This window comes from Pelodiscus sinensis, chromosome 21, assembly GCF_049634645.1.
Source record: "Pelodiscus sinensis isolate JC-2024 chromosome 21, ASM4963464v1, whole genome shotgun sequence".
NCBI lineage: Eukaryota > Metazoa > Chordata > Testudines > Trionychidae > Pelodiscus > Pelodiscus sinensis.
The window spans coordinates 8,865,882-8,881,466 of NC_134731.1; the positions used below are offsets into that span (position 1 = coordinate 8,865,882).

A 15,585-nucleotide genomic window follows, 5' to 3' on the forward strand; every position below is an offset into this window, starting at 1 on the left:
TGGTGGCGCGATGGTGGGGAAAAGGCCGTGGAACGGGGCACAGCGACTGTAGAGTGGTGTGTCCTTGGGGTACTAAATTGTGTGTGTGCGTGTGCGTGCATGTGAGACAGACAACGATGGGCAAACAGTTTTTGTGGGTGCTGGGTTTTAGAAAATGTCATATTCAGAAATAAGGCTCTCCTATAAAAAGGAATCTGCAGGAGACGTGTGAATTGATGCTGAAAATAGCACCGCCTCTCACTTTGCTAAATGCAAGAAGCAGCTTCAGGCACCTGGCCCCAGTTTTCCAGTGCCCTGTATCACTAGGAATCATTTGCACTGGAAGGGTTTAAAAATGCCGCCCCTTCAGAACAGCAGTGTGGTGCACCCATTTAGCATGGGGCAAAAGTTCCAGGCAACAGAGAATCGGGTGCTAAGGTTCTGCAGGGCTGAGCCAAGGTCGCTGTAACTGCTGGGCGATGCTGTTCTCAGGAGAGGCTTGGTGGTGCAGAGAGGAGACAACTCTTACCTCTCAGGGCCAGGCCAGTGTGGAAAAGGGTTTCTGGCAGCACCACTCAGTCAGACAGTCCTGGGCCTCAGCTATTGTAAAGTGCCAAGCGTTTACCACCCCCCTGCAGAGACCAAATGGGCAGCAGACGGGCCAGCGCCACCGCTCTGAATTAAGCTACATCTAGACTACAAAAGGGAAGTCAGAAAGACACACAAATCACAAACCGCAATTTATGTATCTTTTCCCACTCTTACCTGTCGAAAGAGGCTTTTCCAAAATTTGGTGCATCTCCATGGCGCCAAATTTTGGAAAAACCTGCTCTTTTGACACATCCTTTATGCTTCGTAGAACGAGGTTTACAGGGATGGCGAAAGAGCGTGTCTGCTTTTCTGAATTTTTTTTTTTGGCAAAGCAGATGCGTTCTTTGGACAGGGCATTGCTTTTCCGGGATACCTCTGGTATCCCCAAAAAACGCGGCGGTCCAGATGTAGCCTAAGGCTGTGGTCATGAAAAGTTGGCCTTGAAATCAGCTCTCACCTCGTGCTGCTGGGCGGCTGTGCGTAGTGCACGGAGCTGATCTGTTTCTCTCTCTTCCGGTACTGGGACACTGTTCTGACGCACAGACTAAGAACTAACTACAATAGCCGCTGCCATCCCTGGGTTTCATAGTCACCTACCTCCTGCAGCGTGCAGTCCTGTGCATGGTGGTCACACAGGTGTGGGCCCCAATCCAGGGCCGGCCTTACCATGAGGCAAACTGAGGCGGCCGCCTCAGATGCCAGACTGTGGGAGGGGGTGCCACTAGGACCCAGCGAATTGAGATCTTTCAAAGTTTGGGCCCAAGTGAGGGGGGTATGGAGGCGTCATTTGAGCTCCCCGCCTCTGGTGCCAATATGTTGTGGGCCGGCCCTGCCCCCATCCTGTGAAATGCCGAGAACCCTCAGTTCTCCTACCCTCCGCTCCTCAATACCTACTGGGTTGTACCAGCAAATCCTCAGGATGTTGCAGAATCTAGCCCTCTCTGGGTCTGCACCCAATGAAATCAGCGGGAGTCTTGCCCCTGCCTTCGCGTCAGGCCATGTATGAACAAGAGCCTGGGAGCAAATGGTGAAAGTTATTGCAGCTTTCAGAGGAAGGATAAAGGCCATAGAAGAAGGGGCTGGAGGTAAGGTCTGATAGTTCTGGTTAGCTGGTCCCTCTGTCTTTCCATGGCTTTCTGTAGTCCCTGGGCCTGATTCAGAGCCTGCTTGTGCCTCTCACTAGTTTTACATTAAAGTATGAGGAGACCCAGGCCTTTTGCGAGGGATCTTTTGCCAGAGACGCGTCACGGAGACACCAGACGTCTATAGCCACCAACATGGACCCAAGACTCTTCACGCCACAAACCAGTTGTGAATATTTCCTGCATTGCACAGCGGACTTGGGAATCGTTTAGTGCCTCGTCCATAGGGAAGTGGCCCCAGTATGTCCACTAGGGCCTCAGTGATGCGCCAGCCCTTTTTCCGAATGCGGCAGGTCTGCGAGCCAGGCTCCAGCCCTCCCCTCTGACTAACCCAGCGAGCGACAGGCCCCTGCTGCAATGGAAAGATCTCAGCACGTGATCAGCACTAAACCCTCCTTTTGGCCCCTTGCGTCCGTCAGCCGGGAACAAACCACCATGTTTTTAGCATCCCAGGCTGCCCTTGCTCCCCTGAGGTGACCTACATTCGTCAGCTGTTAAATCGCATGCGCTTCCTTCCATTAACAAGCCATGCCCCTGAAGAACCGCTCAGGGTTCTCGCTCTTGCTGGGCTCCGCTGTCACCTTGCATTTAATGAAACCTGGCCTTTGGCTCCCATGTTTCATTTACCGCCTCCCTCCGGGTGCCTGCTGCTGTCGCCGAACGCTGGAGGTGGGTGCGGGAGTGGAGGTGGGCGATGGAATGATAAAGGGGAGGGCGCAGCTCCGCCTGCCAGATGAGGGCAAGGGCAAAAGGAGAATGCCTCAGGCCCAGCGCAGCAGATTTTAAGAGTCAGGAGCCAAATGCTTTGCAAACAATGAATTACTGCTCTTCAGTGGCTTAGTAGGACCGGGAGAGAGGGACAGGGGCCACGACTGGCAGGTAGGGGTGGCAGGATTCCTGTTCTAAAAAGAAGGGGAAATGTTTATTATTCCCTAGGGGTGGGTCTGAGGCTAAGTGCGGACCCCTGAGGTGCATCCCCTGATAACATCTTCCTATTAGCTCCATTTTGCAGCCGGGTAAACTGAGGCACCGCGCAATGACATGACTTGTCAGCATGGGACCTGGAAGGGAAGTCACGAATCCTGACCCATAGGCTGCTGCTCTAGCGACCACTGCTCTAGCGACCACTCACGCGCCTCTCCGCACCCCAGGGAAGCAAGGCTGTGCTGCACCGTGGCTGTGCCCTGCGTGAAGGCGGTGTCTTGGGACCAGCCTGCTGCTCTGGAGCTGAACGCCCAGCAGACAAGACACTGCCTCCTGGGCCTGTGCTTTTGCACCACACGGAGACCCAGGGCTCTGCAGGCCTTCTAGCCCGCGGAGCTGGGGTGAAAGTTAAACTCTTGTGTAACCATGGAAACTGGAGAAGAATCGCTTTGGAGCCGAGAGCTGGATTCCTGCCCGTGTGGTGACACGAGCTGGGTGGGGAGGGCAGCAGCCAGCTCGCAGCACAGACTGCCTGTGTAACCCCTGTGTCAGCCGCAGATTAGAGAGCTATGGCAGGATGACAGCCTGATGATTAAGCTAATGGCCAGCTCCATCATGGGCACAAGTCACCCTTCAGAAATGCACCCTGGCATTTTAGAGTGATAGCCCCAAGCCCTGTGCTCATGCTATTGCAGCTGGCCAGTTTCGGGTCAGGACGGTAGACTCTTGTAATAGGAGCAGCCCTGCTGTAATATCAGCACCTGCCACTGGTTTAGAGGTGGGCTAGATTTCATCCCATAGTGGTACATCCTGCACTCAGTTACACCGTGATAACTCAACAGTCAGCTCTTGTAACAGAGCCAGGATCCCGAGTGTTTTGCCTCCATGTTTTTGGAGATCTTCTGGCTTCTTTTCTGCCTGAATTGGGCATGTAATGTTCCCCAGGAAGGTCTTCAAGAGAGCGCGGTAGGTGCATCAGGCTCTCACCAGGAGATCGGGCGTCACACCTGCAGCATGGCCGAAGAAAGAAGTGGTCTTGTCCTCAGAACTCCAGGTTGCATTTACAGTTCTGCCAAGGACAAAATGCAGGTGTCCACCCATGTTCCTGCTAATTTTTTCCATCCACATGCAGAATAAATGTTATGTGCACCAAGATGTGTAGATGTGCACCACCAGGAGCAACATATACTGCCAGCTTTAAAAAAAAAAAAATCTCAGAAGGGTAGCCATGTGAGTCTGTAACTTTAAAAACAACAAGTAGTCCTGTGGCACCTTAGGCCGTGTCCACACTCAGGGTTTTTTTCGGGAAAAGTAGCCTTTTCCCGAAAAAAACTTCCCCTGCGTCCAGACTCAAGCCGCGTTCTTTCGAAATTATTTCGAAAGAACGCGGCTTTTCTTTCGATGGCGGTAAACCTCATTTCATGAGGAAGAACGCCTTCTTTCGAAAGCTCCTCTTTCGAAAGAAAGCGTTCTTCAATGTAAAGAGGCCGTCTTCGAAAAAGAGCATCCAGACTCGCTGGGTGCTCTCTTTCGAAAAAGCGGATTTCTCTTTCGAAAGATCCGCCTGCAGTCTAGACGCGATCTTTCGAAAGAGGCTCTTTCGAAAGATGCTTTCGAAAGAGCCTCTTTCGAAAGAAGCCTGCAGTCTAGACATAGCCTTAGAGACTAACCAAAATACATACAATCTTGAACTTTTGTGGATACAACCCACTTCATCAGATGAATTGGAGTGGAAATAACAGAAGCCAAGAAATATATATAACAGCAGAAGGAGTGCCTGTCAATTGTTGGACCCATGTTAATAAGGCTAAGTAAGTGGCCTGGACTTATCCCATACAGAGCTTTTGATGTGGAAATGCAGTTGTTTTAAAGGTGGGAGAAATTGGCTTTGTAATGCGCCAATCCATTAATGTCTTTGTGCAAGCCCAGGGTAAGGGTGCCAAATCTGTAGGCACTCTGCTAATCAGCTGGGCAGCATTTGAATTCACCCGAGTGGCCGCCCACATGCTCAGCTTGCAGGGACCATGGGGGTCCACTCTAAGTTCTGGGAAAGCAAAGCAACATGACCAAAAGGGCTGGGGAAATAAGGAGTCACAGAAGGGCAAGCAAGCAGACATCCGGTGGCAGATTAATGCCTCTAGTTGCTTTCAAGTTCCAAGCTTTACTTCCCACTTCCCTGTCTCCGCTCTGACTGGGGCAAACAAGGGTGGAGGAGAAAGACCTTGGTAGCAACACTCAGCCAGCTGTCAGAACATCACCACACTCTTCCTTGCGCTTCCTCACACCCTGTATTCAGTCATCCATTGTTGTTTTCAGTGTGTGCGCAGATCCATGGGAGTTCCCTGCTTTTGACACTTCCTTTCAACGTGAGCGCCCTGGTAATTGGCTGGATCCCAGGTTCAAAGCATTCCAAAGGTTCTCTTTGGCAAATCGCACGTCTCTAATGCACACTAAAGAGGCTAGAGGCTCCCAGCAGGCACAAAGATTTCAAAGCACAAGATGTGTTAATATTTATACAGCTACATGCTGTTCTGTGGGCACTGGAATAACAACAACAGGCCGGGAGAACTCCAGGCAGTCTGCCATATCTAACCATCCAGGTATTTATCATTTACCCAACACTCTGGGTCAGATGATTGGGCATGAAATGTGGAGGCCTTTAACGCTTGATGGGACATTACTCCTTTTTATTAGATTATGAGAGGCCACTGGGCCACCGATTAGCATCCTCCACTCTCACTATCTAGCCAGGCTGTTGGAAAGATCAATATTTGTATTAATAACAACAATTTGTATGATAGTAGTTTAAACACCCCAGTCAAGGTCAGGACCCAACTGTGCTAGGCAATGCAGAATCACAGAGTCTGTGCCCTAAGTAGCGTGTCTCAAAATGCTGTGACAAAGTTCAAAGACTTTCAGATCTGGGGAATCTCCCCCCCCCCCCCCCCCCCCCACACACATTTTCAGAGGGAAAGGAACCTTGATCATCGGAAGGAAGTGTACATGTTCAGAAGGCCTGTCCCCACCATGGGCAGCAGGTGAAGGCCCAGCTGGGGAAAACAAGTCCCAGCTTCCTCTTTCACCCAAGGCCCCGCCTCTGGAGCCAAGCCCCGCCCACCCCCAGCCCAATCCTTCTTGGCCACCAGGAGGGCCAGGGATGCGGTTACAACCATGGACCCAGCCTTTCTCTGCAGCCAAGGTGTGTAGGCAGTTTTGGGAGGGCTGTGCCTTCCCTGGCCTACACTACCTGCCGCCCATGGTCCCCACTCTGCCTTTATGGCATCTGATCAATCCAATACTACACACAAGAGCCAACATGAATTTTACAGGAAGGGCCTAATTCACACCACTACTTTCCTCTGGTTTTAAGCAGACCACTGGTGTCAACGATTAAGTCAGTGTAAGTCTGGGGGAGCAGAGGAGTAAATCAGGACCTCAGTTTTAAAAAATTCTTAAATTCACATTTTTTTTGGCCTTTTTTCCCTTTTATTTTTAAACACACCCTTCTCCCCATTTTAAAAGAAATGTCTCTATTTTTGCTCCTTTTCCACCTCCACACTGTCGATAATGCCATTCTGCCTGGGAGAGGCCGGGTTTTAAGGAAGAACTCTGGCTGCTATCAAGGAAATAGGCTCTTGGGGGGGGGGGGGGGGGGGGGGAGAAAAAAAAACAGCCTCCGGAGCAATAAACAGATTCCGTGCTGAAGGCTGTGAGGGATAGATCCATCTGTGCTGCTGAGTCATGAAACCTACTGAAGGGAAATAAAAGCCACAGGACTGAGAATTAAAAGGAAGTTTCCTATTAAAGATTTTGCTATTTCAGTATGGCGGGGGGGGGGGGGAGAACCACAACAAATCAGGAACTGAAGTAAACAAGTTCATGTCTTAATACTTTGGAGGCTGCAGCTAGACCACGTGTACTTCAGCCTCTGATGCTCGTAATGGGTCTGCATTTGAGGGGCACGTTTTCCCAGCTGAGTTTTCAGTGAGACCAATATTTTCCTGGGGACCATGAACTTTTGAGAACATACCAACCCGTTAGGTTGGCCCTCACAACTTCAGCTCAAGATGGACCCCATTTTGATTTTAGAAACACACCCACTACCCACTCCACTTGTTCTTTTAGCAAGTCCCTGGAGCAAGGGTCCAGGAGCAAGGGCGGAATAAATTTTGTTAAGTGCACTAAGGCACGTGCAGGTACGCACCATCAGTAGAAACACATTCTGCTGACTGTGGGCGCACTGCTAATCAGCTGGGTGACATTTAAACCTCTCCTGGGTGGCTTCCCAAGCATCCAGCTTATAGGGAACACTGACCTTAAGCGACTTCCTTAGTTCCCATCTCTGCAGGGTTGGAACACCTCCCGCACATCGCTGTGAGGTAGGGGCATCAGGAGCTGAGGCCCTGAGGGGCATGGCCTGGCTCTGATAGGCCTGAGAACTGAGCCTTGCCCCCCTGATTATCAGTCCAGGAGATGGTAGGGAAGGGACAGCAGATGGCTGCCCATTTCTGCAGTGGAACGATCGTGCCCTCTTTCATCTCTCTGCCCTGCACTCATCTCTGGTGTCTAATATACACCGATAAAAATACCAACGAGGCCTGGAGAGGTCATGGACACTGGTCCCTTTAAGACAAAGCTCCAACAGGGGCAGATTCAAGAGAAGCCTGGTCAGTAGTTAAATCAGAGGCCTGGCTCTCAAGAAATGTGGTTGTGTTTCTTTTTAGGCCACCAACTATCTGGTTGGCCTGGGATAAGCCTGTGCCTTGTCGCCCCCTCTCTGGGAGACTTATTGCCTCACAGCAGGGACAAGCTCATTCCTGTGAAGGGCCACAGAAAAGCCAAGTGATAGTTCTGTGTGTTTGCCCGAGGTTGGGGGGGTTCAGGCTGAGGCAAATGAGAGAGAGAGAGAGAGAGAGAGAGAAAGTGTGTGTGTGTGTGTAAGTGTGTAAAATTGTTAAGGGTGGCAGGCTGAGGTAAATGGAAATGTGTGTGTGTGTGTGTGTGTGTGTGTGTGTGTGTAAGGGCGGCACGCTGAGGCAAATGAAGAGCCACACATTTGCAGGGTTCTGGATACAAAGTTTGTACCTGCATCTGCATCTGCATCTGCGTACACACACACACACACACACACACACCCACACTCTGCAGATTTGCAGGGCTCTAAAATCAGGCCAGCTGCCGTGCATGGGCGCAAGAGAAAATGGGCTTGTATCCTCAACCTTCAGGTGTTTTTTTATTCCCTAGGAAGCCGGGCTGCCCCTTTAACAGCCAGCCACTCACTGAGTTTGCCTGTGTTGAGGACGAGCCAGGCGAGCCGAGCCTGTAGAACCGTATCTTGGTAACTAACACACACACACACACACACACACAGAGCTGCTGACACGGAGGGGAGGGGAAAGAAGGAGGGGCTGTCACAGAAGGAGATCAGATGTCAGTAGCCCAGGGAAGACATTCCCAGGAAGGGGAAAGTGCGGCTCATTCATCATCCTGCTCTGGGACAGCCTGGACCACAGCTGTCTTGGGCAGAGGAAGCCAGCTAGGGGATCCTGTGGATGCACGGCCCCCAAAGCCACGGTAAGAGACGCGCCCCCCCCCCAAATAGCGGGATGCTTTTAGCTCCATAGATGAACTTCTAAAGAAACTAACTGATCTGGAGGCTTTGCCCAGGGGCTGGGGAGTGGGGAGGGGGGCAGGAAGAGGGGGGAGGATGTGAAGCTGTTTGCCAGGGAAAAAAAAAAGTCAGCTGTCATACACGTTAAATGCATCAGCGAGCAAATATTCAGCCCTAGTGTTGAGAAGTCAGACAGCAGCAGGGAGAGGGGGTGAGGGAAAGGTGGGGGCAGTGAATGGGAGTCTTAGATTATTGCTGATCATCTGAGTTTCATGCATTAATAAAAGCTGGTCAATTTGGAAACCTGGGCACAGCCGCCTCCAGCCTGGCGTATGGTCCAGGGGGCCTCCGGGGAGAATCCTTCTCCCCCCTACCCCCTATTCTTGCTTGGATTTTGCACATGCCTGGCTGTGGCCAGCGTACATTTTCCCAGTGATGGCAGGTCTGTCTGTCCCCACCTCTGTCAAGACAGGAGCCAAATGTGAAAAATCAGCTGTGTGTGCAGTTCCCCAAGGGAGCTCATCTCAGTGCTGCCTGTGGATTTTCAAAGGGACAACTCGCTGGATGAGGCATCTGGGAAGGGAGAGAAAGGAGGGACTGGAAAAAGAAGGGGGGGGAGGAAATAGCCTGTGGTGCCAGTTAATTCCAGGGGGGTGTTGGACAAGCAGCCGCACCTCCCTGCCCATGGAGGAGGGAACAGGCTTATTTTGTTGGGCTGCAAAAGATCAAAAAAGGAAATGCCTGCTGGTTGCATATTTCTCCTCCTTAAACCCACCTGACATTTATAGGGAAGTTCTTAACATAACTAACCAGCAAGATGTCCAGCCCAGGGGTATTAGTTTAAAGGTAAGACTCAACAGATACTACTGCCCTCAAGTAAGTAAGCGCAATCTCAAAATGTGCCCATAGCTGTCGAGGCATTTCGATAGAATATACCTGGACTGAACTTGTTCGTGCTTAAGCCGATCCGGACATTGTTTTAATTTACGAGCTGCCTAAAGCCTTTCCTTGTTCTGAGCGCACTGTTCGTTTGCGGCTTGCAGATACCATTTTAAGTCACCTTTATAAAACTCTTGGAAACTATTAGGAGGGTTGTGTTTTGCCCAGGATGTGTGAGCAACTCCAATTCCCATGCACCTTGCTGGACTGGTTGTTTTGGAGCAGTCATTAGAGCCCTGCAAATCCACAGATCTCTGCTTTATACCTGCAGATCCAAGTCTCATTTTGGCAGCGGTGGGTGAGGACGTGGATACAAATTTTGTATTGAGAATCCTGCAAATTTGCAGATCTCATAGGGATGCGGATGCAAGTTTTGTATCCACCCAGGGCTCCACCAATCCTTGGCCCAGCCTAAGAATTGGGGCAGGGGGAGGAAAACCGTCCCCCATGCCAGGAAGTAGCAGAGGCTGCAGTTAACTCATGGAATCTTATGTAGCTTCCCAGCAGGGCAGATAAGGAGGATTGGCGTTGTGGTAGATCCACCATCATTAAGGTAATAGAGATTCTACCACACTGTGTTAGGGGCTAGTAAACAGAGCATGAACAAACACCATGGAACCAAAACTCAGCATCCATATTCAGTCCTGACTCATGATCAACTCCTTTTGGGTCCACTGGGCCTGGACCGGGATCTGCTTCCTGCCCTCACGCCCAACTGGTGGAACTCAGCAGCCAGCTTCCTCTGTTTTACCCTGCCTGACCTGTGGGATGTAGATGGGCCAGTGACTAGATTCCATTACATGGGTGCAGATGTTTCACTACCTGGCAGGGCTTCCAAGTCCTCTGAAGGAGCTGGTGCCATCGCATCAAAATGACCAAGGGAAGGTTTCAAGTTGAGCGCCTCCCTAAAGTTCCCTTTGGTTTACTAGTGCAGAAAGATGCTTAACTAATGTCACTGGGTGTCTTTTTTTTCCAAAGACATCACAAAACCACTGCAAATACCCAGCTGGGGCTTCAGGCTAAGTGGCTTGTGGCACCTGGTTCTATCTCTCTCTGCTGCATGGGGGTGCAATTTACCCTGTGCCTCAGTTCCCCATCTGTAAAATGGGGATATTATGAGGAAGGACGCATTGAAGACTGTGTGGTGTTTGGATACACCAGTAATGGAGGTCATACAAGCATCAGAGAGAGTGCAAGACGCACAAGACAGCCTGAATCTGGCCCTACTGTGAGCATGTATAAGCCACTGGCCAGTTCCACATAGCTGCCTAGCCCCGGCATGTCATTCCAAGGAGCCAAACTGTGGAGCCCTTCCTCATGCAAATAGTCACCCAGACCTATTAGCTGAAGAGACTCTAAGTGCTTCTCCGCTTCAGTCATGGTTGCACAATCTAGCCCAAGGTAAACAGGGTGGGGCAAATTCTGTTCACGCGCGTGTAAATCCGGAGCAGCCGCACTGGAGGGAATGGCCTTATTCCAGATTTACACCTGCATCACTGAAATCGAAATTTGGAACTTGTTCTTATTCTAGAAAGAAAAAGCTTCTCCCCATCTCCATGTAGCATCTGAGGGTCTCATTCAGGGCCAGACCGAGGCATGAGCGAGCTGGGCTGACCCCAACCTGCACACCAGTGGCTGTGGCCAGGCTGCGCATGTGTTGTGCGCCCGGGGGCAGGGCGCTAAAAGAGCTCAGGCTGGCCCTGGTCTCACTAAAGCTAGAGACTGCACCTGCCCAGGCCAGGTCTATGGAAGACCCAAAGGTCAGGTTGAGGTATGCAACTCCCGCTATGTAAATAAGGTAGCTGGAGTCGACATCTTAAGCCAAGCTTGGTGCTGTCTTCACAGTGGGAGGTTGATGGGAGCAAACGCTCTCATCAGCTTCCCTTACTCCTCACGACTGCGAGGAGTTCCACCACCGACCGGCAGCACCCTCTACATTTGATTTAGCAGGTCTTTGCCAAACCCACTAAATCAAATGCCAGAAGATCGATCTCCGGTGTGGCAGCTGGAGACATGGCTCCACCACAGTCGATTTCTGGCTGTCTCTGGGGTGCTCACTTTAGGGTTTTTTGGGGGCGACCCTCTCAAATGAGATGACACAGAGCCATGTGCGGGTCTGTAAATGCTGACTTGAGACTCGCCACTGCTGAAGCAAACAGTCAGAGTCACTTTTGCAGGGGGGTTGGCATTTCTGACTACAAATGTCCCTCTGGGCTTCGCCAGCTGGATCTTTTCCCCTGACTCAGCGTCAGGATTGCTGTGGAGGGCTGGACTGATAATCGATGACTGGCTCATGGCGGTGAGGAGATTGGAAACAGGGATGTAAAATCCCGTTTTATTAATTGACTGGTTAAATGTTAAGTTTCTCTGATTATACGCACTGCGGTTGGGGGTTGGTCTGGCCGGCTGGAGCATCCTCCCCACTGATGGCAGGCCCTATGGGGCTGGCGCAGCCCCCTGCCCATGGCAGGTGCGGAGGGAGAGGGGGAGACACTATTCCAGTCCCCACCAGTTAACCATTAACATCCCTAATTGGAAAGGGATTATAATCCCGTTCCCATGGGACAGCAAATTAGTTTCTTTCCTTCTGCAATATCGACAGGGGTCTTCTGTGATCTCATTACACATCCAGTTGATGCATAATGAGGTGGCTGTGCGAGGAATGGGGGAGACCGCTGAGGTGCCTTTATGTCAAGCCTGGCCTACACCATCTTCTCTAATAATTGATTATATCACCTGTAAGAACAGATTCCTCTCCATTCACCTGAGCCACTAGGCCCCATCCATCCACCTTTGAGCCTAAGGGTGGGTGCCGGGGCATAACTTGGTTCAGCTCCTTTTATGCCAGTGTCATTCCATGGGGCCAAATTCTCTTCTGGGGCAAACTGGCCCAGCAAACAGCAGGAGAGAATTTGGCCCATAGATCTATCTCCAGAGAGGAGTGAGGTGAGAATCACGGTGTTGAATTCCCAGTGATGGGGGTGGGGGGAAAGCCCTCAGCACAACCCTCCTGCCTGACAGAAGAGCGGCCGTTTCTTTGCCACATGCACACTCTATTTTAGGACTCTGCTCAGAGAATTTCTTCTCCTCACCTCCAGCCTTCCCCTCCCCCAGCAAAACTGAAACCAGAAATATTCCCAGGCTCTGCGCTTTGCACACTTTGGTCTCCATGTGAGCAGCCATTCCAAACATCCCAGGGTTTGATTCACCTGCTGAGCCCGGCTGAGGTTTTAAAATGCCAAGAGTTGGAGGTGGGGTTCATCTGCTCTGAGAATAGGCTCCATTTCCCTCCCCCTGGGCCCTTTGCCCAGGCCCTACATGCGTGCGTGGGCTTTGCTGGATCGTAAACAAGTTATGAGGCTGTACTAGCAGGGCAACACATCCAACATCCATGAAGGCAAACGGGCAACAGACTTGCATCTCATTCGACAGGGACAAATTGCGAGGGGAAGAGATGCACCCTAGTCATTGTGTAACCGCCACCAGGCGGATTTGAACCTGGGACGTAGGAAGCTTAGTATAGGAGCCTCTACTCTGAGCCATCTTGGTCTTGACTGTTGCTGTGGTCTAGATGCCACTGCATGGGACAGTGAACCACACTAGGGGGCTGTGTCTACATTGGCATGATTTTGCACAAAAGCAGCCGCTGTTGTGCAAAAACATGCTGCCTGTCTACACTGGCGGTGAGTTCTTGCGCAAGAACACTGATGTTCTAATGTGTGAAATCAGGGCTTCTTGCGCAAATACTCTGATGCTCCCGCTCAGGAGTAAGCCCAACTGTTCTTGCGCAAGAGGCCAGTGTAGACAGGCAACATGAATTTCTTGAGCAATAAAGCCCGATGGCTAAAATGGCCATCGGAGCTTTCTTGTGCAAGAGAGCGTCTACACTGGCATGGATGCTCTCGCGCAAAGGCACATGCCAGTGTAGACGCTCTCTTCTGGAAGAGTTTTTGCACAAGAACTCTTCCACAAAAGAGTTCTTATGCAAAATCATGCCATTGTAGACGCAGCCGGGGTGGGTGTAGACTACAGGATTGTGTCAACAAAAGTGGACTTTTGTTGACAAAACTATACCTGTGTCTACACTACCGCCACTACATAACTCGACAGAACTCGGCAGTTTTGTCGATGGCGGTAAACCTCATTCTAGGAGGAATAACGCCTTTTGGCTACAGAGTTCTGTCGACAGAAGGCGTTATTGCATCTACACTCTCATGTGGACAAAGCGGCTTGCTTTGTTGACAGAACTGGATGTAACCTAGACACTTTGTCGACAGAAGCTTTGTCGACATAATTTGTCAACAAAGCCTGTAGTCTAGACGTACCCTTACAATTGCACCTAGGGATATTATTGGTTAACCAGTTATTCGATTTAACTCTAAGGTGATGCTTGCCCGTTAATGTTATTGGTTACATTCGGAAGCCTCCTCCCCAGAAGCAGAGTTGTCAGCCCATACTGCCAGCCTCCAGGGAAGGCTGTTTCGCTGCAGCAGAGAAGCCGCCTCCCCAGGAGCAAGGCCGGCAGCAGCTGGCAGCCCTATTCCCAGGGAGCCTTCGCTGCAGGCTCTGCTGTATAAAGCTAAGCTATGCTTTATACTGCCAAGCCTGCAGCACGAGAAGCTGCAAAGATTTTCAGCGGTTACATGGTTACTGTTTGAACCAACTTTTTGCATCCCTATTTGCACCTGTAGGGGCGGGGCCCTGCCCCATGGAGTGTTACCGAGACCTCTTACAGAGAGAAGAATGAGTCTGCTCTACAGGCTTAGCTGACAGCCAGCTGGCTTTTGGAGCCTGCATTGAGCTCCAGAGGTCCTAGGTTTGGTTCCGCCTGTCAGCGTTTCATGTTGACTCCAGAAGACCCGTCTCAGTGGTCCACAACGCGGTGCCATGGCGCCTGCCGGGGCATTTATGTGCGCCCGCCAAGTGACCAGGGCTGGCCCATGCCATTCTTGTGCCCCAGGCGCTCGGCACATGTGCGGCACACGGCACATGCGCGGCCACCTCCCCGGGCACATGGTGCATGTGCGGCCCTGCACCTGGGCGCCCGGCAGCCCCAAAAGGTTGGGGACCACTGAGCCATCTAAATGCAGAGGAAGTCCATGTCCCCAGTCCCATTAGCTGCAAGGAACAAAGCCCCCTATGCCTCCTCCTAGCTTTGTTTCACCAGACGACTATTTCTGCCAATCAAACTGTGGGCCGGTTTCCCACAAGCCCCTCCTCCTCCTGACGTACTGCTTCCAAAAGGACGCGCTGCGTGTCCCCAAAACAAATGGAAATTCAGACACACGAAGGCAGAGAGTTAGGCGGCCGTGGCGACTGCCCTTGCAAATAAAGCAATCTCTGGCTTGCAGCACCCTGTCTCCTGCGGTTTGGAAGTCAGACTTGAAACACCATGCAAATTGCAGAATGTCAATTCCACCCCCAGTGCACCCCAAATAAGCATCGCAGCACTAAAAATACAGCAGAGACAGCTGCCCAGGGAATTTCGCATGCAGAACACAAGCGAGTTCCAACACCCAGATGCACATTTAGCGTCCGTTCTCAGCAAGCCATTTGTTGTTTTTCACGACAAAAAACAACATGGTGGTTGGAGTCCGCTGCCAAGTACTCTCAATAGGGTCAGCATTAGTGGCTCCTCACTCCTGCCAGCATCATCTGCCTCAAGAAACAGGACAAAAGGCAGGAGGGGAGGTTGGATTATCTGGAATTTCTCTTCGTCAAACACTGCATTATGTAAGAGGCACAGGGCCCTAATGCATCTTTATTCCTCTCTCCCCTCTTGCAAAAATTCCATGGCTGCATCTTTGCCACCTTTTGGGAGTGGGGCTTTTTGGTTTGAACAGTCCTTCACCAGGCCAGGAGTTTCTAATCATGAAGGAGGAATTCAGTCACTGTGAGTGCTGAGCAACTGTGCACGCAAGCCAGAGTTTATAAAACTTCAAGCAGGCAAGGAAATCTCTACTGAGCCCCATAGAATAGGTGAGGTGTAAGAAGGACCCCCTCCCCTTGCTTTGCCCTGGGAGAAATGTTTGCAGCCACGTGCAATCTATTTAAAAATGATCGATTCAAACTACTTCCACCTCCTCTCCCCTGAGCATCCCTCTTCCATCTTGCTTAGAAAGGGGCCTCATTCTTTAGACCCACTGCTGCAGGTGGGAGGCGAAACGTTCCGAGACAACCGAGTTTCATAATGGTTGATTACCACTTGAACTTTGGAGGCTGCCTTCTGCACAAACAACAGCCTGCCGCTCTGTCAGGGAGATTCCTCAAAACCCTCAGCCCCTGTGAACGGCGCACAAGACTCAACTTGTTCCCTGGTAAAACTCTTAAAGACCTACCAATAAAGAAGGGGTGATCATTAGCATTGGCATATTCAGGAACAGTTTGTAGCATTCAGAG

The 15,585-nt window shown here is 51.1% G+C and overlaps 1 protein-coding gene across 1 annotated transcript in view; it reads left to right on the forward strand.

Moving 5' to 3' along the window:
* Positions 1-8,053: 8,053 nt before the first annotated feature.
* The window catches only part of DUSP14 (dual specificity phosphatase 14), a 36,963-nt gene continuing 29,431 nt past the window's right edge, over positions 8,054-15,585 (forward strand). The window contains exon 1 of the mRNA XM_006138622.4: positions 8,054-8,210. The gene's annotated coding sequence lies outside the window, so the exon portion shown is untranslated. The remainder of the gene's footprint in view (positions 8,211-15,585) is intronic.